Source organism: Culex quinquefasciatus, chromosome 3, assembly GCF_015732765.1.
Source record: "Culex quinquefasciatus strain JHB chromosome 3, VPISU_Cqui_1.0_pri_paternal, whole genome shotgun sequence".
NCBI lineage: Eukaryota > Metazoa > Arthropoda > Insecta > Diptera > Culicidae > Culex > Culex quinquefasciatus.
Window position 1 is genome coordinate 62,574,013 of NC_051863.1, and position 22,002 is coordinate 62,596,014.

The 22,002-nt window shown below is 35.1% G+C and overlaps 1 protein-coding gene and 1 long non-coding RNA gene across 4 annotated transcripts in view; both read right to left on the reverse strand.

Moving 5' to 3' along the window:
* Positions 1 to 22,002, reverse strand: part of LOC6046831 — a 138,646-nt gene that overhangs the window by 14,502 nt on the left and 102,142 nt on the right. The window lies entirely within an intron of this gene.
* LOC119769560 lies at positions 19,450 to 20,103 on the reverse strand. The gene is made up of 3 exons (XR_005278424.1): positions 19,844 to 20,103; positions 19,722 to 19,786; positions 19,450 to 19,624 (listed from the first exon to the last, which is right to left on the reverse strand). It is a non-coding gene; the product is annotated as an uncharacterized LOC119769560 (long non-coding RNA).

Here is a 22,002-nt window from a genome sequence, read left to right on the forward strand (position 1 = left end):
AAATTGGGGAAAATAATGCTTCCTTCTTGTTGCAGTATTTGAAAAAGTATCCGGATATCCGTAAATTTCGGATAATATCCGTTTTATCGGAGCTCCGGATAGTTTCCGGACAATTATCCGGATTTGAATATCCGATCCTAAGTCCCACTTCTAGTTCGAAATCGAGATACTTACGTGTTTTGATAGTATCAATAGCTACACCAAATTTAAGCTTGATCAGGGAAAGTCAATTTCGAGTGGTGTGCCCCTGATCGCAAAAATGTCCCATATGCATTTTAATCAATTTTTAGTTGATTAAAATGCAGTTTGGTTCAAAATCGTGTGCTCTTTCAGAAAACCCAAAAATATCCAGTACTTTGTCCTAGCAATCTGGATTAAATCCAGTTTTTTTTAGAAAACTTAACATTTTTCTCAGCATGCTGTTTTTGCATATGGGATATTTATGCGAACATGGGCTGTACTAGGGTAGGCCACTCAATGTCTATGAACTATTTTTTGGAAAATAAAGTTTTTTATAGTGTTTAAATAAAAGTTTCGATGAATATTTTTGTATTGGATTTCAAAAATTATCAGATCCATACAAAGTTCAACTTAAAAATTGACTGTTTGACAAAAAAGTGCTAAGAATCGGTCTCTTCATCATTTATTCTTAAATACTAAATCAATTCGGAAGAAACATTGAAGCATTAAAAATTTAGATTGAAGCCGGTCAAGTAACATGATATGCATGAAATTTCATAAAGAGCAATTCTAGCTCAAATTAGGAATTTTTCTGGTACTTTTGTACCCAACCCTCTTTGGCCACTTTTCAATTCGACTAGTTTTAATAATTATGTAAGCAAATTTACTAATCCAGGTTTCTACTATCCAACTAAACACACTGAAAAAACATCCTATTTTCTGTTATGAGCAATGTAATTAGGCTTATATTTGCCAACCCATACATCCAATTGAAATGCTGTCAAAGATAAACTTATGGGAAATTGGGTGAGCTTTTCGGTAAAAATATTTACGAGACAGAAAAATCAAGTCTGTCATAAAGAAATGGCAAAAAAATTACTATAACCTCTGAGTAATTCTCTACGAAATCGGTATTTTTTCTTCAATTTTAATTTTTGTATTTTTTAATCCGGCTGAAACTTTTTTGGTGCCTTCGGTATGCCCAAAGAAGCCATTTTGCATCATTAGTTTGTCCATATAATTTTCCAAACAAATGTGGCAGCTGTCCATACAAAAATGATGTATGAAAATTCAAAAATCTGTATCTTTTGAAGGAATTTTTTGATCGATTTGGTGTCTTCGGCAAAGTTGTAGGTATGGATATGGACTACACTGAAAAAAATGATACACGGTAAAAAAAATTGGTGATTTTTAATTTTACTTTTTGTCACTAAAACTTGATTTGCAAAAAACACTATTTTTATTTTTTTTTCATTTTTTGATATGTTTTAGAGGACATCAAATGCCAACTTTTCAGAAATTTCCAAGTTGTGCAAATAATCACTGGCCGAGTTATGAATTTTTGAATCAATACTGATTTTTTTCAAAAAATCGAAATATTGGTCTCAAAATTTTTTCAACTTCAGTTTTCGATGTAAAATCGAATTTGCAATCAAAAAGTGCTTTAGTGAAATTTTGATAAAGTGCACCGTTTTCAAGTTATAGCCATTTTTAGGTGACTTTTTTTAACATATTCGCAGTTTTTATTTTTTTTTAATTAGTGCACTAGGGGCAATTTTGAAAAAATATTTTTGAAGAGCTGAGAAAATTCTCTATATTTTGCTTTATTGAACTTTGTTGATGCGTCGCTTAGTTGCTGAGATATTGCCATGCCAGAAAATTTAATGTTTTCTAAGTCTCACCCAAACAACCCACCATTTTCTAATGTCGATATATCAGCAACTAATGGTCCGATTTGCAATGTTAATATGTGGAACATTCGTGAAATTTTCCGATCTTTTCGAAAAAAAAATATTTTCAAAATATTGAAATCAAGACTAACATTTTAAAAGGACGTAATATTAAATGTTTGGCCCTTTTAAATGTTAGTTTTGTTTAAAAAAAATTGAAATATTTTTTTTAAAAGATTGGAAAATTTCACGAAAGTTTCATATTTTAACATTGCAAATCGGACCATTAGTTGCTGAGATATCGACATTAGAAAATGGTGGGTTGTTTGGGTGAGACTTAGAAAACATCAATTTTCCTGTTTTTAAACCTTTGCATGGCAATATCTCAGCAACTAAGGGACGTATCATTAAAGTTCGAAAAAGCAAAATGTAGAGAATTTTCCCAGCTTTTCAAAAATATTTTTTTCAAAAGTGGGCAAACATGTGCACTAATTTAAAAAAATTAAAAACTGCGACTATTTTCAAAAAAGTCAACTAAAAATGGCTATAACTTGAAAGCGGTGCACTTTATCAAAATTTCACTACAGCACTTTTTGATTGCAAATTCAATTTTACATCGAAAACTGAAGTTGAAAAATTTTTGCGACCAATATTTCGACTTTTTGAAAAAAACAGTATTGATTCAAAAATTCATAACTCGGCCAATGATTTTTTGCACAACTTGGAAATTTCTGAAAAGTTGGCATTTGATGTCCTCTAAAACATATCAAAAAATAAAAAAAATTAAAAATAGTGTTTTTTTGCAAATTAAGTTTTAGTGACAAAAAGTTAAATAAAAAATCACCAAATTTTTTACCGTGTAACATTTTTTTTCAGTGTAGTCCATATCCATACCTACAACTTTGCCGAAGACACCAAATCGATCAAAAAATTCCTTCAAAAGATACAGATTTTTGAATTTTCATACATCATTTTTGTATGGACAGCTGCCAAATTTGTATGGAAAATTATATGGACAAACTAATGATGCAAAATGGCTTCTTTGGGCATACCGAAGGCACCAAAAAAGTTTCAGCCGGATTAAAAAATACCAAAAAAATCGAATGACCGAAATCTGAGAGAACTGCTCCTTTATATCTTCCCAAGGATTGAACTTAGGACGATGATCAATATGGAGACTTTTATGTAAAATTGTTTGGAAAATTGATTCTCATTATCGGTTTTTATAAATTTTGACCTTTAGACCAGTTTAAAAAAAAGTTGTAGTTAAACTTAAAAATTGATAAATCTCATATACAAAAAATATTTTTGATGTTTATAAATAACTAACGAAGATCCAATGATTTTCCAAAAAAAAATCTCTCCATTTCTTTTTTGTGAATGTTCCTTGGAATTTTCACAATACGTGGATACTCGAAAAATTACTAAAAGGTAGGGGAAATGTACCCATTACTTTTGTAGTTTTCCGCTATTAAATCAACATTTTTAGAAAAATCAACAATGGAGAGTTGTTTGCTCATTTTTATTTGAACTATTTATTACTTAGTAACAGACAAAAACTCTTTATGAAAGTTGTAATCCATGATCAAAGTGCTGATAGGCCGAAAATTAAAATAGGCTGAGCAATGGTATATTTCCCCTATTCATGACAAAAGGCTTCCGAAACTACTAATCAGCAAGTAATGCTCTCACGTGACCTATATTGATTTTCCTTTTTTCGTTCTGAAGGTTGTTTTTTTAAATGTGGTTTTCGCGAATAAAAATGACAAATGCAATTTTTGGATCACCCTAACTTAGCTAGAACACCCCAAACTTAAAAAATCGGGTCTAATTATTTTACCCGAGCCAGTTCTTTCATATAATTTAAAAAAAAGCTTTTTTGTATTTTTTAATAGTTAAATTAATTAAAAATTAAAAACTCAAGCTTAATAAAGTTAAGGATCTTTGCTCTAAGTAAATATTGTTTTACATATGATGATGGCAAACTATAAATTATTGCTACAGAAACACAGCAAACATTACGCAGCTACTTACATTAATACAATTAAAGCAAATCGCATTTCACTCCTATGCAAAAGGGAGAGCTTATTTCCGTTTGCAACAATATTTCTAAAGAGGTATTAATAATTATCATAACGATGCACGACACGTGAAATAGACTAACGATCCTGTACTGAATTGAGGCATGCATTGGGATGGTTTGCTTTGCGCTCAGAGCAATCGGACCTTTTTTGGGCAGATAAAATAATTATATTCGTATGGTTAGTTTTTTTTATATGTTAAACATGTTTATTTTAAACGTGAAAATATTCTCTCCGATTGTGATCTTTTCAGTTAGTCCCAAAAAAAAATGACACGTTACTCCTGCACAAGCATTCCAATTTATGCAGTATTCACAATTCACAGCTACACAGCATGGTGATAGTTTCCTGTCGATTTGAGCTGCTCGTTAGTGATTGCAAATTGAAAACCATCATTCTATCGTATATTACTGGAATTGCAACGAATAAAATCCTTGTTCAGGATACGACCACCCGAGCTTCTATTATGATTTTAGTGCTGAGAATTTAATAAACCGATGGAATGGAAACTCTTTCGATGCAGTGATAGTGATTTCTGAAATTACATTGTGATGCAAAATAATTCACTTCATTAAGGGAAAACTTTGCAAAGTTCAATTGAGCGAACAAGCTTAAAAATATTGACCCATATTATGCATTGTTTGCAAACTGTTAACGATGCCAATCAACGATCTTATCAGTGTCCCCATCGGAATGAATTAAAAACTTTCCAAACAAGGTCCTTCGGAGACCGCGATCACCACTCTGGTGACACTTGCCGACATTAATCGTCAACACCGGCAACACTGCTTACTGCTGTCATGTCAGCCCGAGAGTATGACGCGCTGACTTGGCCGTTAAATTATTAAAACTTTGTTCGGTTTCTCTTTTTCATCGCACCAAACAAACCCGGGGCTGCGTCCTCTGCGCCCGAGATTTTTTATTTATGTTCCGGACCAACCCGGGGAGTCTATTTCAGGACACTGACATTGAAAGCTTTCGCATGGCCACGTGCCAGTAACTTGCGGCACGCCATTAAAGTGTCGTTAAATTAAATTAGCTGACATCATGGTGTGGTGAAGTATTGAAGCTAGCTTTTTTTTTATCTGGATCGTTCAGCTATATTTACGGTTTATTTAGTTGAATATAGCTTCATGGCAGGACAATGAGAGTTTGGAAGGCTTTGTTGGGATGTATTGTCGTATCTGGTGACGGAAGGAACTAAATCAAACTCCACAATGTTTTGTGTGTACGTGTTATTACAACGCTTACATAAATGGTGTTCAAGTTTAAATAGTGTCTTTGTCTCAATAGGGGAAGACCATACATTCACTCGAAAAGTATTTTGTTATTTAGACCATATAGACCATGATGTTGTGGGTCTCGTGGCGCAGGGGTAGCGGCTTCGGCTGCCGATCCCGATGATGCTATGAGACGCGGGTTCGATTCCCGCCTTATCCACTGAGCTTCTATCGGATGGTGAAGTAAAACGTCGGTCCCGGTTTCTCCTGTCTCGTCAGAGGCGCTGGAGCAGAAATCCCACGTTAGAGGAAGGCCATGCCCCGGGGGGCGTAGTGCCAATAGTTTCGTTTTTTAGACCATGATGTTGATCCAAAATATGCACACGTTTTCTCGGCTTTGGTTAATTAATTTTGGCCTTTTTTTTTTTTTTTTTTTTTATGTTATATTTATTCAGATTTTCTTTTCCATGTACATTCATTCAGTTAAAATATTATTGAGTGTCCAATCACAATCGATGACTTTTCACCTCAATTTTACTATTATACTAGCAACTTTCATTTATTCATGAAATATTGTAGCTTTCGCTATTCAGTGATTTCAAATGTAGGAGGTCCTACATGTACAAAAGGGAAAAGGGATACCTTAAAACTAACTTATAAACTATATAAAGAGCGGATCAATGCAGCTGAAGACTGCAATGATTTTTGTCGAAATGCATCAATTATCTTATTGGACATAACATCCAAAGTGTCAACTTCGGCTAATTGATGAAGTTCACTGGTGCTGAACCAGGAGGAAGTTTCAGAATCATTTTCAGAATTTTGTTCTGAATCCTCTGAAGTTTTTTCTTCCTGGTTAAGCAACAGCTTGTCCAGATCGGCACAGCATAAAGCATGGCAGGTCTGAAAATTTGTTTATAAATTAACAGTTTATTCTTGAGACAAAGTCTAGAATTCCTGTTTATAAGTGGATACAAACATTTAATATATTTGTTACATTTAACCTGGATACTTTCAATGTGATCCTTGTAAGTAAGGTTTTTGTCAAAAGCAAGTCCAAGATATTTCACTTTATCCTCCCACTTTAAATTTACCTCATTCATCTTTATAATGTGATGACTTTTGGTTTAAGAAAATCAGCCCTTGGTTTGTGAGGGAAAATAATAAGTTGAGTTTTGCAGCATTTGGAGTAATTTTCCATTCTTTCAAATAAGAATTGAAAATATCCAAGCTTTTTGTAATCTTCTTGTGATGACACGAAGGCTTCTACCTTTGGCGGAGATGCTTGTATCATCAGCAAAAGTGATTTCTGACATCCTGGGGCAAATCAGGCAAGTCAGAAGTAAAAATATTGTATAAAATTGGACCCAAAATGCTTCCTTGAGGGACGCCAGCACGTACAGGTAGTTGATCAGATTTGCTATTCTGATAACATACCTGCAGAGTACGATCCGTCAAATAATTTTGAATAATTTTCACGATATAAATCGGAAAATTAAACCTTTTCAATTTCGCAATCAAACCTTTATGCCAAACACTGTCAAATGCTTTTTCTATGTCTAGAAGAGCAGCGCCAGTAGAATAGCCCTCAGATTTGTTGCTTCGAATTAAATTTGAAACTCTCAACAACTGATGAGTAGTTGAATGCCCAAGGCGAAATCCAAACTGCTCATCAGCGAAAATTGAATTTTCATTAATGTGTGTCATCATTCTATTAAGAATTATTCTTTCGAATAATTTACTAATAGATGAAAGCAAACTAATGGGCCGATAGCTTGAGGCTTCAGCAGGATTTTTATCCGGTTTCAAAATCGGAACTACTTTGGCATTTTTCCAACTACTGGGAAAATATGCCAAATCAAAACATTTGTTGCAAATTTTGACCAAGCTACTTAAAGTTGCTTCAGGTAATTTTTAATTAAAATGTAAAAAATGCCATCCTCACCAGGGGCTTTCATATTTTTAAATTTTTGATAATAGATTTTATTTCATTCAGATCCGTATTAAAAACTTCATCTGATGAAAATTCTTGTTCAACAATATTCTGAAATTCTATTGAAATTTGTTCTTCAATAGGACTCAAAACATTCAAGTTGAAATTATGAGCACTCTCAAACTGCTGAGCAAGTTTTTGAGCTTTTTCCCCATTAGTTAATAGAATATTATCACCATCTTTTAAAGAAGGGATTGGTTTTGAGGTTTCTTAAGAACCTTTGAAAGTTTCCAAAAAGGTTTGGAATAAGGTTTAATTTGTTCGACATCTCTTGCGAACTTTTCATTTCGCAGGAGAGTGAATCTGTGGTCAATAACCTTTTGCAAATCTTTTGAATTCGCTTCAGTGCAGGATCACGAGAACGTTGATACTGTCTTCGGCGAACATTTTCAGACGAATCAGAAGCTGAAGATCGTCATCAATAATGGGAGAATCAAATTTGACTTGGACTTTAGGAATAGCAATATTCCTAGCATCCAAAATTGCATTAGTTAAAGATTCCAAGGCTGAATCAATATCAGCTTTGGTTTCTAAAACAAAATCATGATTTAAATTATTCTCAATATGATGCTGATACCTGTCCCAATTAGCTTTGTGGTAATTAAACACAGAACTATTGGGTCTGGTAACTGCTTCATGAGAAAGTGAAAATGTTACTGGAAGGTGATCAGAATCAAAATCAGCATGAGTCACTAAAGGACCACAATACTGACTTTGATTTGTCAAAACCAAATCAATTGTTGATGGATTTCTAACAGAAGAAAAGCAAGTTGGCCCATTCGGGTATAAAACCGAATAAAGACCAGAAGTGCAATCTCTGAATAGAATTTTACCATTGGAATTTACTTTTGAATTATTCCAAGATTGGTGTTTGGCATTAAAATCACCGATGATCAAAAATCGAGATCTATGCCGAGTAAGTTTATTCAAATCCCCTTTGAAATAATTTTTATTTTCCCCAGTGCATTGGAATGGCAAATATGCAGCTGCAATCATAATTTTTCCAAAAGAAGTTTCAAGTTCAATGCCCAAACTTTCAATAACTTTTAACTTAAAGTCACGTAACGTGCTATAAGTCATACTACGGTGGATAACTATTGCAACTCCACCGCCATTTCGATTCATTCTGTTATTGGTTATAACTTTATAATCTGGATCACTTTTCAAATAAGTGCCAGTTTTTAAAAATGTTTCGGTTATAACAGCAACATGCACGTTATGAACTCGTAAAAAAGTTGAAAAATTCATTTTCTTTCGCTTTCAAAGAGCGAGCATTAAAATTCATAATATTGATGGAATTACTTAGATCCATGATTAAACTTCAGGGTAAGAACAACATCATTCGCAAATTTTAATCCAATCTGGATAGCTTCCATCATGGATGTAGCATTACTCATTGTTTGAATCAAACCAAACAGTGAGTTTTGCAAAAAAGTCATTTTTTTCAAACGTAACATCGCCGAGATCAGAAGATCCCAAAGCGTTGCCAGCAGAAACATTTTCAAATGAGATTTGAGGTACCTGCCCAATTTCAGGAATATTGGTAGAGGATTTAAAATTCGTGGATGAACCCGAACCCGAAACGACGTTGGCATAAGAAATACCATTAGTGTTACCTAACTTTTCCACGGTAGGGGTATTGTTCGAGTGAGACAGCACGAACGTTTGATTTAAAGATGCAGGTACAACCTGACTTTAAGAAAATTTCGGTTTGGATTTCGGCTGATGCTTAGCACGAGAATCCAAAACCTTTTTTCTGATGGGGCAATCCCAGAAATTTGATTTGTGATTTCCACCACAATTTGCACATTTAAATTGGGTGACTTCTTTCACGGGACAATTGTCCTTGTCGTGAGAAGAATCCCCGCAAACCATGCATTTTGGAACCATGGCGCAATGATCAGTACCGTGACCGAATGCCTGGCAACGCCGGCACTGGGTCAGATTCTGGCCATTACCGCCATGTTTCTTAAAATGCTCCCACTTTACCCGTACATGGAACAAAAACTGAACTTTGTCCAAAAGTTTCAAATTGTTGATTTCATTTCTGTTGAAATGAATCAGATAAAATTGTGAAGTCAAACCAAAGCGAGAAATATTCCCGTTTGATTTTTTCTTCATTGGTATTACTTGGGATGGGGCAAAGCCAAGCAACACCTTAAGTTCGTTTTTGATCTCATCCACCGACAAGTCGTTGGAGAGACCTTTAAGACCGCCTTGAATGGACGAGCATTCTTGGTCTCATACGTGTAGAAATTGTGTTTGTGGTTTTTCAAATAACCAACAAAAGTTTGGTGATCTTGTAAAGATTCCGTCAACAAGCGACATTCTCCTCTTCGACCAAGCTGGAACGAAACCTTCAAATTGCAAGTTTCCTTGCAATTCTTCAGTTGCGTTCGAAAGCTTGCCAAATCGGAGACGGAAGTCACTACAATTGGCGGAGCCTTTACTCGTTTCTCGACGGCAGAAGGCTCAGTACGAGGAGAAGGATCCTTGTCCACAGTTTCGGATAAAACACCGAAACCGTTTGCCAATGGAATTGGAGGATTGACCTCACTTTCAGAATCAGAATCAGACCTCAGAAGAGGCTGTTTTCTTTTTCTGTTTCCGTTAGCCGGTTTAGCGTTCAAACGCTTCACCGACGTAACGATCAAATCTTCAGAAGATTTGCGTTTACCTTTGTTTTGACGCATTTTGCAAGCAAAGTTCTCTTAAAAGATGGCTTCGTTTGTAAAATACAACAAAATTTCAGGTGGGGTTAGTCTTGAAAAGACTGTTTAGAATTTTGGAAAGTAACTCAGGTAGTCTTTAAAAAGACTGTGAATTTTGTTTGAAATAACTCTGAGCTTAGGTAGTAAAAAATACCGCAGCTCTAGTGTCCGTTCACCTCGAAGGTTCGCAAGACACTGAATTAATTTTGGCCTGGTTTCCCGAGCATGGGGACAACAAGGGAAATGTGTAATAATACCTTTCTCTGGTATCAATAAGGCTACCAACTGTACGTATTTTTTCCTTACCGTACGGATTTTCAACCTTCTCCGCGGATTTTTAACAGGCCGGAATTTTGGTACGGAATTTTCTGCATAATACGGATTTGTACGGAATTTTAACAACTTTATAAAAATTTCATTGCTTTTTTGATTGGGCCAAAGCTTTCTCTATTAAGATATTTTTATTTAACTGTCAGTTTGATTTTAAAGGGATAACTTGCATAACTTTCCGGGTGTCCCTCAGTTCAAACTTGATTGTCAATGATTGTTCTTTTCAAAATCCTTACAAAACATATTTATTAAATAAAAGATCAAATTTTGGCTTGTGAAAACCTTGTGTTGTGCTTGTATTTATAGGACCTCTAGAAACGTTTTCGTGAAAACACTAACAATGATATTATTCGTAAAAGCAAACTTGGCATTTCGTAAACTTTTAAACGTATAACAAAAATATTTTTAATTCCCAAATTCCAAATATCTTGAAGAGCTCTTGTAGAACTCATGGAAAAAAATGTTACTTGGGAGACCACAGGAATACCAAAATATGATTTTCCAAGGGCGCGGGAAAAATTAAAAATAAAACCATGGCAATACCAAGTTTTGTTATTCAACTTGGTATTGAAATGGTTTTATTTTGAGGTATTATTTTTCCCTTGGAATATTATGGTTTGGTATTGTTGTGCCCTTCCACATACAAGACTTTGGTATGATTTCATGGTATTTTACCATCAATTACTGGGCAACCAAGGGCACATTTTGGTCGCTGGTATGTGCACAAGTAATACTAAAATTTGGTATTTTATTGCCATTTTTTAGTGCAGCAGTTGAAGTTAGTAAAAAAACGTGTCGTTTTCAAATTATAGCCACTTAAAGTTTGATATAAATACATTTCCAAAATATTTTTTTTCGAAAGAGTTCAGAATAAAATCTTAAAAATGCCTAATGAAGATTGGCTCTTTGATTGCTAAGATACAGCGAATAAAAGAAAAGATAAAGGAAAATTGAAGTTTTCCTAATGCAACTGATGGTCAATTTTTAATGCTGGAAATAGAGGTGGGCAAAAAAGAGCGAACTGCTCAAAGAGCCGGTCCACTAAAAAGAACGAATGAGCCATGGCTCTCAAAAAAAGAGCCGAGGTTCTTTTTGAAACTTTGGTCTTTTGAAAGAACCGTTCCAAGATGGAATGATTTTGACAATTTGTCCATTTTTGCCTTCCTCATCTTACTGAGGAAAGGCTATAAAATCACTCGAAAAATGAACTTATTTTACCTCGTAGACCCACCTTTACGTGTACATATCGACTCAGAATCATGTTCTGAGCAAATGTCTGTGTGGATGTGTGTAGGTGGGTGGACAAAAAAAATGCCACTCGATTATCTCCGGGCTGGATTAACGGATTTTGACGGTATTAAACTCATTCGATCTGAGACCCCAAGTCTCTATTTAAAATCAGCAAGTTTAGTTAAGTACTTCAAAAGTTATGCTAAAAAAACGATTTAGGCATATGTCCGGAAGATTGTACAAAGGGTGGTTTTTACAAGAAAACCTGTCATGTTATACATTTTCAGAAAGGTATTAAAAATACCTTTCCAATGAGCCCAAAACATTGAAGATCTGACAACCCTATCAAAAGTTTTTAGCACTTAAGTGTTATTTATACTCTTTTTGGAGGCCGGATCTTAGATATTTCAATGAAAATGATGTCAGGGTTCATTATGCGATCTGTCGCTAGTTAGATAATCGGAAGACCTTTCAAATGTGTCTAAAACATCGAGGATCTGACAACCCTATTAAAAGTTATCAGCACTTAAGTGTTATTTATACACTTTTTGGATTGTCCACGCTCCATACAAAAAATAGTAGTTTATGCAACAAGTTGCAAAAAGAAGATTTTTTCAGCACGAGTCATACATTTATCCAACGAGGTTCACCTAGTTGAATAAATATGACAAGTGCTGAAAAAATAAATTTTTGCAACGAGTTCCATACAACATTCTTTGCAATTCCTAAAAACATCATGTATTTTGTCAATCAACCGTTTAAAACAAAATAATGTTGAAAAGTGTTACTTTTCGAAACAAGTTCAACTTTTCAGCACCCATTTGAGTGCTGAAAAGTAGAACTTTTCAGCATTTATTTTGAAAAGTGTTGCTATTCGATTCTGTTATTTTTGGTACAGAAAAGTAGGCTATTTCGTCGTTCAAGAATGACAGGAAAAGTAAGTAGTTTCACGACGGAATCGCAAAAGGAAGATTTTTAGCACGAGTCGTTCAAGATAAAAAAATATTGAAAAATGTTAATTTTAGGTACCAGTGCTGAAAAGTTCCATTTTTCAGCACCCATTTCTACCCATTTCTACCAGTTCTACTTTTTAGCACTGGTATTAATTTTCCATTCTATTTTTGTTCTGTTCTGTTGGAGTGTTTCAAAACTGTTTTTAAATGTATTAGAAAATTTCACAATTGTATCATTGTTCTACACAGAAATTTGAACCATCAGTTGCTGGGATATTGGCATTTCAAAATGGGCGGATGTTTGGGTGAGACTCAGTGATCATAACATTTCCTGTTTCTTTTTCTATTATCTCAGCAATCACATGGCCAATCTTAAGCAAAATTATAAATTATAAATCGTCTTCAAAACGGTGGACTTGTGCAAAATTTCTGTAAAGTAGTTATCGATAACAATTTTAATAAAACTGAGTCCTTGAAAATGCGAAATGGAGTAATATTATTTTTTTTAAAACGAATATCGTTCGAAAAAAATCGAATTTGTGTCTTCTATACTGCCGTTCTACGCATAATTGTCCCATGTTCAAAAAAGTGCAACTGAGAAAAACGCGATTGAAATTTTTCGACCGATTTCTGTGTTTCTACGCATAATTGTCCCGTGGGTTCCTATTCACCCTATGTGTCCCTAATCGCCCCAGTTAGCAGTTTATCACCCTTATTTGTGATCCTCTTGCTATACAACAAATAAACAAGGCATAATGCTTCGTTAAACTAATGATTCCGTGTAAGAAAATACTTGGTGGGACAATTATGCGTAGAAGTTCAACGATGGGACAAACAGACTTGGTGTTGTTTTTGATGAGTTTCCGAACAAAGTACCAGATTTTATGTGTTTTTCTTAAAGTACACATCAGACTAAACTTAAAAATGGCATAAAGTCAAAATCGTCAAAACTGACATGGGACTATTATGCGTAGAACGGCAGTATAGTTCTCTCAATATCTAAAACTTTTCCGAAGACACCAATACGATCGCAAAATTCCTAGAAAAGTGGCTGTTTTTCAGCCACTTATCTTATCTAAAACGTTTCTCAGACAAATTTAAGGGGTTAATTACATGTAGAAAATCACGAAATTTTATATTACAGAAAATTCACTAAATCCAATAAGTAGATGACTTTCTATCAATCCTGAAAGTTTCATAACGATATTGCGTGACTAAACTGAGTAAGAGACGATTTAAATTCAAACTTTAGGTGGATTGTTTATTTGATCAATTTTTCTTGAACAAGAAAAGTCACTATTCTAGGCTTCTTTTCGTTTAAATTACAATAAATAAATACAATGATGAAATGTGTGCAATTAAATTAATAACTATCTGCTGCATAAGACAGATTACTCTAAAAAATGTGAAGAATTCAAACAATCTTAACTAATATTTGAAAATCTTTTTTTTTTAAATTTCCAATTATTTCTCAAAAAGTGTTCTTGTTAAAAACTGTACAAAAATATCACAGAAACCAGCAAAAAAATCTGTCACAAAAAAACTGCTTGTGTCCAAAAAATACAAATGCCTGAGAAATATCAAAAAAATCATTTTATTGTTTCAAGAAATGCCAAAATTAACAAAAATTGAAACTTTAAAAATTATTTTTTGTGAAAAAAAAACAAATGTTGTTATTACTAATCAAAGAAACTGGTAGTGGCAAAGAATGTGTCAGAAAATGATTTAAGACATTGAATTTCTATTGAACCCTCATTCCCCCCCTAGAATGACCAAATTCCCCCCAGGGGGAAATTCCTCACCGGTTGAGAAACACTGAACTAAAATGTAAAATCCTCAGTATAATTTTGTTTAGTTTATTTCGAAATATCTGCTCAAAGTTGAATCCATACATTCGTTTTCCCTGTCCCAATGACTTCGCGCAATCCAACTGGTGGAATCCGCCGGAATTACGTTTCGCGTCGTTGCGGTTTGTTGGTTTTCCCCTGTTCAGGCAACTAATTACACCGTTTCGCAAATCTTCCTGTCTACTGGCGGGATTCGACAGATAATTTCACCCCCAATCTCTTCCCTCTCTTCTCCAATAGATGGTACGGTATTCACTGGGACATGATACAGTTGAACCTTAGTGATTTGACACATTTCGATTTTGAAGAACGTTCACTTTAAAATGAAATCGAAAAGGTCAGATGAACAAACGCTCACAAAAATAAGATTTGAAAGTTGAAATATTTAAAAAAATAATAATATTGACAATAAACATAATTTGCAACCCTAATAATGACGACTGTCAAACCGTCGGTGTTTTACTGTTGCCAACAAAGGACAGCGCTAGAATGCTAATGAAAAGCCAACAGTAGGCGCGACTGTGAGGGAAACCCCCCTCGCCGCTCACCAATATACAGTAAGGCTCAATGAATCAATTATGGCATTCAGTGCAGCCCCGATTTGCACATGGAAAATGGCGGTGTAAAAATGCAAATTTTCCCGACAGCAAATGACTGGCTGGTGCCCTGGAAGTCATAATTTATGCATAGAACGGAGCTTTAAGCACTGATTTCTTTATGCAAAAATGGCTGAAAAAAGAATTTCAGGTGAAGTTTATGAAAATTGTTAAAAGCTTATCAGAAAGACTGATGGTTCCATTGAAATACGCCACGGACAGATCGCAACTACAGTTTATATGAAGAGTGTCAACATTGCACAGAGTTTTAAAGGTTTTGTTAAAAATCACAGGATTGAAATCGAGGTTTGGAAACCTTGAGAGGTCAAAAGGTAAGGCATTTAAAGCAGCCCAAAATAGCGTTATTAACTCAATTTAGCCCAAAATGCACGTGTGATATGATAGCACGTTGATTTTTCCCATTTGATATTCATCCCATCGGCGTAATTGAGGTGCATAATTTGATCAACGAGCAGCATAATGCTGCAGCTTAACTTTCATTCAAATTTGCATACACCTCGGTTAACCCACGCCTTGCGCCCATTTAGCGCAGGGCAGCTGTGGTCAGTGTTTTAATTAGTAGCAGTTAATCAGTTGAGAGGGAGGGGCGGTTTAATTAGTATTGTACACCAATCAAGCATTTTGAATATATTGACTGAAAAGCATTGAAATTTGTATCGTAACAGAGTTTAATAGATGTTTTTTTTTAATTATGTTGAAAAAGGCATAATTATTTTTACAAAAGCTCAGATTTTAAATAGGTAAACTTTTTTCCTGCTGATTTTGTGAAATAATTTTTAAATGTTCTAGTTAAGTATAAATTAACAATGCCTATCAGTTCATTAATGCAGATAAATAACTTTTCATCCAGCTCAATTAATTTTCTGATACTAATTGGAACGCTATGATCCAAACCCCCATTTGTTCGATTGGCGTAAAAAAGTCAAAGGTTAACCACACCATGCAAATTTGATTGTGGATGGAGCTGCACCATAATGCAAACCGTTGATCAAATTACGCCCCCTCCATTGTAGTCCTTTATGAATATCAAGCGTGAGAAACGTTTGATTCGGTTTTTAGTTATCCATTTTAAAATACCAATTCAGATAAAAAAACAGCTAATGGTTTTTGTGTGTGTTGAAATGCCCGTTTTGACAAAAATATGTGAAAATGCTTACTCTCCCGCTAGATCACTCCTCAAAAACTCATTCATGTAAAAACTCACTCCATGGCCTACCGACTCACTCTCTTGCTCACTCCCTCTAGCTCGCTCATTCGTTCACTTACTCGCTGACTCACTCACTTCCTCGCTCTTTGACCCCTTCACTCATTTGTTCACCCACTAACTGTCTTACTGATTCACTCATTCACTCACTCATTAATTAAATAACTCACTTACTGAGTCACTAACTCGTTTTGCTCTCACTAACTACTTTCCTGTCTCACTCACTATGTCGCTCATTCGTTTACTCACTTCCTCGTTCACTGATTCACTCACTCACTCACTCATTCACTCACTCCCATAATCATTTTTACACTTCCAAAGAAAACTGTCGACATTTTCAGATGAGCTTCAAAATATCGATTAAATCTCAACGATTGTTGGTGGTGAAAGTGGTTTCGCTCTTTCAAAAAAAGAGTGGTGAATCGCGCCACACAGCATTCCGGAAGTTGGGCTCTCATTCGTGCCTATTCACATCCCACTCAGCAGAACCCAGAAACCTTTTGAGGTTGCGCTATCTCTCTCTTTCGTCGTTTAGAGTGTACTTGACGTTTTTTTATATTCCTTCACAGGGGTTTCTTTGTTAGAGCGACGCACAATGAAATGATAATGATCAAATTGGCCAACTCTCGGTTGCGTGTCGAACCGGGATTCTCGGACTCGTTTTCAACGGGGTTGTTGTTGCTTGAAGAATGTAGCGGTCGATAAAATTGAAGCTTGGACTGAAAGGAGCAAAAGAAAAAAAGATGGGTGACAAGGATACCAAGTGGAGCCTGGATATCGTGTCGAGCCGCAGGTCTGCTGCTGGAAGCACGGAACTTTCTGATTTATTTCGGGAATGATTGATCAATTATTCAAGGAATTCGCTATTAGGGTCCTTTTTGCCGAGAGAACTTTGCTGGGAGGACAGGACTAATGAGCATGAAATTAAAGATTAAAGATGAAGGGTCACTGCAAACAATTAAATCTTAATTCGTTTTTTTGCGAATTATTGTCCCCAAAAAACTTCAAATGCCTAATACATATAAATTGATAATTAAAGTATGTACAGTAGGGTGCCCTTAAAAAATGACCCCCCGCTCCACAAACGGAAAACAGTTCTTTGGGTTATTTTAAGCTTCTGTGCAAATTTTGCGCGAAATTGGAAGTAATTAACCCATTGATACCCGAGCCTTAAGTTGATGAAAACAATGTTTTTTTCATACAAAATTGACTTTTTTTAAATCACTAATCACTTGTCAGGATAGAGATTTGTAGCTTTGGTATGTTCTACAAGGTTATAGAGCATTAAATTTTCAACTTGAATCTCACTTTTGGGAATATTTGGATGGAAGTAGCGCACCGTGCAGACCAAACAGTAAGAAACTTGGGGTTTCCATACATTTTTTGATCTTTCCCATACAAATTTCACCTCCGAGTATCAATAGGTAAATGGAGACCGATTTTGCTCATATTTGGACGTGAGTCCTAAAATAGGCCAAGAAACAATATTCAGCTTGTGGAGCGAGGTTTTGGAAAAAAGTCCCATATTCTGGGCACCCTAATGTACAGTGTTGATGAAATTAAATTTCCAAAAAAAGGCTGTTTGAGCCGGTGGGAGATTTATACGTAGAAATTTGTGTTTCATCTTCCTGATTAAGAATATGTTCGATTCAAAATACTCTATCGGTGAAAATTGAGTTTTTCAGAAAAAAAATGTGTTTTCCCATATAAAGATACCGTGGGAGGAGGCGCATGGTGGCTCAAGTAAATTTGAATAATTTGTTAATAAGCCTTAGCACATGTCATGTTTAAAATTGTTTCACATTTATTTTAACATAAACTTTCATAAAGGGACCCGGGCAGACGTTAATAGCAAAATTCATGCCATTTCAATAACAAATATTGTTAAAATAGCAGAATTCGTTATGGAATCTTCTTGAAAAATCCATTTTTGGGTTTAATAACAGTTAATGTTATCATAACAAAATTGGTTATTGGTCTGATATTGGTTGAAAGCCAAAACAACTTTAGAATAACATTTTTTGTTATGGAAGAATACCTCCAACTGTTATTTGGTTGATCGGATTAGTTGTTAAAATAACAAAAAATAATAACAAAGATTTGTTCGGAGAATAACTAAAAGTATTATTAGTCTGTTATTACAATAACAGTTCAATAACATAAAAATCATAACGACGAATAACAAATCTTGTTATGAATAACAGAAAATGTTATTGGCCTAGTATTTTCAAATATCAAAAAATGTTATTCCCAAGTTATTTTCGTTTGCTCGGGTATGTTTGAACATTTTTCATTTTTTTTTGTACCAGGCGTCTTTATCAGTAATAAAAAACACATTTTTTTTCTGAAAAACGCAATTTTCACCGATAGAATACTTTGAACCGAACATAATCTTAATCAGGGAGGCGAAACACAACTTTCTACGTATAAATCTCTCATAAGTGTTTTCGATTCATAATATTTTGCCTCCTCCATACCGTGCCCATCAGCCGTCCCCTAACATGACAGTTTTCGTGAGTTACGCATATGCACCGACAGATGGCATGTGGGCCTCGTCGGAGGCCGCCCATTAAATACGCAACTCAACATTTGCATGGGAAACTTTTTTTTCGTGACGGCTTTCGCGGCACGCTCCCTTCAACTGTTCGAGACTAATATTATAACGTGGCGTATTTCTAAACAAGTTTTTCAAGAAAATGATTACAGAATGTTTATTTTGTCGTTTTAAACCGAAACAAGGCAAAAACTATATTAATTTTAACTATTCGCCATATTCGAATGTTTGGCTAGATAATATCGAAAGCCGCCATCTTAGGCCCACTGGGCCCACAAAAAAGGTACGCTCAGTTTGTATGGGAGCTGTCAACATGCTCCCGGGCTGGTGCCCATACACTTTACACTTCGGCTTTGGCCTATTTGCATTGTTTTGCTTGATATAACAAAAAAAAAATCAGTCTTCTGTTCTTGTTTTATTTATGTTATATTTTTTATAACAAGCAATGGTTTGAATTTTTTAATTCAATTTGTATTTTATTCTAAAAAATGTATGTTTGTGTAAGTTTGTCGTCGTTGTCGTGCAATCTTGTCGCACGTGCATTTCGGGCCAAATTTAGTTAAGAACGGCATTTTGTGCAGCTCTTCGTGTCTCACCTATTAACCTTCACAGATACCCAAATATCGTTATCAATTCTGAGATATTCAAACCGAAAAAAACTCCGTGCATTGTTGCCACTTATCATACGAAAGAAGTTTCAATCTTGTCGTAATGAGATAGAAATTTGGTGTCAAAGAGACTTTTATGTAAAATTAGACGCCCGATTTGATGGCGTACTCAGAATTCCAAAAATAACGTATTTTTCATCAAAAAAAAACACTAAAAAAGTTGTAAAAAGTCTCCCATTTTCTGTTGGGGTAAATGAAAGGCGATCCTTTGAGCCGACACCCTGTCCTGGTGTTCCAAGTGCTAAAAGCTGTAATCAATTTATTAGTAGCTAATCGCATGTTAAATTTAACCCACTTACATTTGTCTACCTATCATCGATTGAGATGAATTCACTCCCAATCACCCTGTTCAGCAGGTTTGCAGATCTGTGATAGTAAACATAGTTTTAGCGATAAGTTTTAATCTAGTTTTAAGTTTTAACTAGTTTTCAAATTCAATAGCATGATCTTGCAAGAAACTCACATGACTTAACCTCAAACTAGGTGATTAATCGTCGATGATCGCTTATATCCAAATAACGACGGCAACTATAGAAAATTATGGATAAGTTTACGCAAATTCATTTCTTAGCCTAGCGTACTTACAAATTAAATAAATTTTAAGAGAATTGTTATCAACCACCAGCCTATCGCCCGTATCAGAAGATTACCTAACAATTTGCACGTTTGTACTTCGAGAATGATCTTAAATTGTAATGACGTTTCAGCTTGCCGAAACCGTCGCGGACGTACGTTCTACTCTCGGTCTGGTATGTCACGGATACGTCGACCTGTCACCGCGCAGTTCTTTCCCCGGTCGTCGCGGCACTCTTGCAGTCGTACGCGGCGCTTGCTGTGGGATGGCGTTATCGTCCGCAACACATTTTCCGTTACTCAACTGTAAATTTTTTTGGAACATGTCATTTTATGGAAAATTTAATGTACTTTTCGAATCTACATTGACCCAGAAGGGTCATTTTTTCATTTAGAATAAAAATTTTCATTTTAAAATTTCGTGTTTTTTCTAACTTTGCAGAGTTATTTTTTATAGTGTAACAATGTTCTACAAAGTTATAGAACAGACAATTACAAAAATTTTAATATATAGACATAAGGGATTTGCTTAAAACCATCACGAGTTATTGCGATTTTACGAAAAAAAGTTTTGGAAAAGTTGGTCGTCATGGTCACCCGCGACAGACACGGACGACGAAACAAAGAGAAACGCAAAATGTAACTTTTTCAAAACTGTTTTTTTCGTAAAATCGCGATAACTCGTGATGTTTATAAGCAAACCCCTTATGTCTATATATCAAATTTTTTGTTATTGTCGGCGCTAAAGCTTTGTTGAACATTGTTACACTCTTAAAAAATAACCCTGCAAAGTTAGAAAAAACACGAAATTTTAAAATGAAAAATTTTGTTCTAAATTTAAAAAAATGACCCTTCTGGGTCAATGTAGATTCGAAAAGTACATTAAATTTCCCATAAAATGGCATGTTCCAATTTTTTTTACAGTCGAGTAACGGAAAATGGAAGCATTTTCAAAACTTTTTTAGCGTTTTTTCGATGACAAATACGTTTTTTTCGGAATTCTGAGTTCGCCATCAAATCGGGCCGCTAATTTTACATAAAAGTCTCTTTGACACCAAATTTCTATCTCATCACCGTTTCAGGCTGCAAATTATTAAAAAACACCTCTTTTTTCGATTGTTCAAAAATGAAAGGGGTCGTACCGCCCCTCCGCCACGAGATATCAAAAAACGGACCTCAGATTCGTGATCAGGGACAAAAGTTGCTCCTTAGGATAAAGTTTCACGCAAATCAAAGAGGGGTCGGGGCAACTTTTCCCGATTTCGTGTGAGTTGGTAGAGAATTACCCATAACTAAAATTTTCTTGCATTCCACGTGTTTGCCGACTTCACACCAACCTTTTGGGGAGCCGCAAGCTTTGAATCGATCGGAAAAATCATCCATTCGTATGTCAATATTGAATTTTCCAACTTTCACCCGCTTGGGTTGCTCCACCAAACATCTGTTTGCTTCAATGTTTGACTTTCTTCTTTACCTTGTTATTTTTTAAGGAAAAAAGGGTAAGTTTAAATTACTGGTTATAAATATAAAATTTTAAGCACAATTATGTTTTTTTCTCAGTTCAGTTTAAAAATGATTTGTTTTGAATTTACTTGTCATGGAAAAATCAACATTTTCCGAGAAAATTTTGCCCCAAATTTCCATTTAATGTATCCTTTACTGTCGTCGTGATGGTAGGTAAGCCAGATGGAAACACCAGAAAACCACAAACCCCAGCAACTCTGGGTTTGGAGAAAGGAGGTAAAGTTGGTAAAGTAAAATTGTACCACGTTTATGGCACCTCCCGATGGTGACTCTGGGGACTGCTGTCAATCAGAAGTGAAACCAGGCTGGCTGGCTGGAGTGGTTAAAAAAGCAAATACGATCCCCGCACCGTTTGCCGGTGCTATTGATTGGGATGGAGGTTTTTTTGCATCCTTGGAACAGCACAGAAAAGGTGTAATTCGATTTATCGCATCCGTCGAGCAGGCGGGTAGGGAAAGTTTGTATGGAAAACCAGATCGAAGGAGTGAGGTAGAAAGGCAACTAGTAATTTTGAGAAAAAAGGTTATGGTTTGCCGGTTTTTGTGCGATTTAAACTTTTTTTTTATTGTTATCTACGTTATTTTTGTCAAAAACTTTGTAAAGTTTTATATTTTTTGACGTAGTACTACGTCTTATTTAATTAAAAC